This window comes from Leptonychotes weddellii, chromosome 16, assembly GCF_054177405.1.
Source record: "Leptonychotes weddellii isolate Sample4059 chromosome 16, ASM5417740v2, whole genome shotgun sequence".
Lineage (NCBI taxonomy): Eukaryota > Metazoa > Chordata > Mammalia > Carnivora > Phocidae > Leptonychotes > Leptonychotes weddellii.
Window position 1 is genome coordinate 49,240,609 of NC_138384.1, and position 1,497 is coordinate 49,242,105.

The 1,497-nt window shown below is 61.5% G+C and overlaps 1 protein-coding gene across 2 annotated transcripts in view; it reads right to left on the reverse strand.

The window, feature by feature from the left end:
* The window catches only part of LOC102735012 (uncharacterized), a 23,102-nt gene extending 21,835 nt beyond the window's left edge, over positions 1-1,267 (reverse strand). Inside the window, exon 1 of one of the 2 annotated variants that reach the window (XM_031017178.2) lies at positions 1,194-1,267. The gene's annotated coding sequence lies outside the window, so the exon portion shown is untranslated. The other variant, XM_081807735.1, reaches the window with a different exon arrangement.
* Between the last annotated feature and the right edge of the window lie 230 nt (positions 1,268-1,497).

Genomic DNA, 1,497 nt, shown 5'->3' on the forward strand with positions numbered 1-1,497 from the left:
GTGGGATTGTAAGGGGTCTTATGCAGATTACCTCAGCTTCCTTTGGGGGAATGGAGAAGGCCCATGTGACATGTTACCTCATTGGTGCCATCCAGAAAATTCTTGACTGGTCAGTTAAAACTCCATTTCTGGGGTAGGTGGAAACTGCAATTAGGACGGCAATTGGAGCACCTGGGTGGCTCAGTCGTTAAGCGTCTGCCTTCGGCTCAGGTCATGATCCCAGGGTCCTGGGATCGAGCCCCGCATCGGGCTCCCTGCTCGGCGGGAAGCCTGCTTCTCCCTCTCCCGCTCCCCCTGCTTGTGTTCCTGCTCTCGCTCTCTGTCAAATAAATAAATAAAATCTTAAAAAAAAAAAAAAAAAGGATGGGTATTAACTGCCTGTCTGAGGACTTGACCTAAATGGTGCCAAATTGGGCCTGTGGTTTTCTTTTTACCACTACACAAACACATCCTGGTCTCTCTCATTGTAGTTGTGCCCCCTTCCCCCACGTCTCACACACACCAAATATATAGTGCCCTCTCTCACACTCAGATACCTCATAGGACAGACACACACACTGCAGTCACACACTCACACCAACATGCTCCTGACATCTCACACTTTCTCTTACACACACCTGCCACCATCCCTGGCATCTCACACTATCTCTCTCACACACACACACACATCCCACATGTATGGCATCTCACACTTTCACACACACACCCCTCCACCATCTCTGGCAGCTCACACTTTCTCTCACACACACACCTTTCACATGTCTGGTATCTCACTCTCACACCTTCCACTCAGTCTCTCCTGGAGCCTAGCACACGAGCTCACCTTCCACGCACAGGCGCACCACTTCTCTCACACTCCCGCCAGCACACCCTGGTCGCTCGCCGGCCACTCGGGTCCAGCCTGCCGCACACGCCCCCTCCCCGCACTCGCCCCGCCCCAGCCGCCCCCCAGCCCCGCCGGCGGCCGCAGCAGCCCCCGCACACCCGCCCCTCGGACGGCAGGATCGCACCGCGCCGCGCTGGCCTCTGGGAAACGTAGTCGGCGCGGGGAAGGCTCCGCGGCGGCGTCCGGGTTGGAACTACACCGCCGGGGTCAGGGCGGCCCGCCTCGCCTGCCCGGCCCGACTCCCGCGCTCCGACTGCCGACCCGCGGGAACAGCCCACCGCCTCCGCCCGGAAACCACCCCTCTCACCCGAAGGGCCGCAGGCGCCAACGCCCGGGCTCCGAATGTGCAGCAGACGAATCTCCCGAGGCGGGCGGTGTAAGGGGGAGGAGCCCGAGGGACGAGGGGCGGGGCGGGGCGGGGCGGGGCGGGGCTTAGTGGAGGGGGCGTGTCCTTGCGCTGTAGAAAACGGGAGGAGGAACCCGAGCGCCGGAGCGTGCGTGCCTGCGATTGAATACCGCGGGACTCGGGGGCGTGGCCTAGGGGTCAGGGGCGTGGCGGAGCTGGGCGGGGTGTGCGCAGGCGCTTAGAAAGCGCGCTCCCCCTCCCTTCG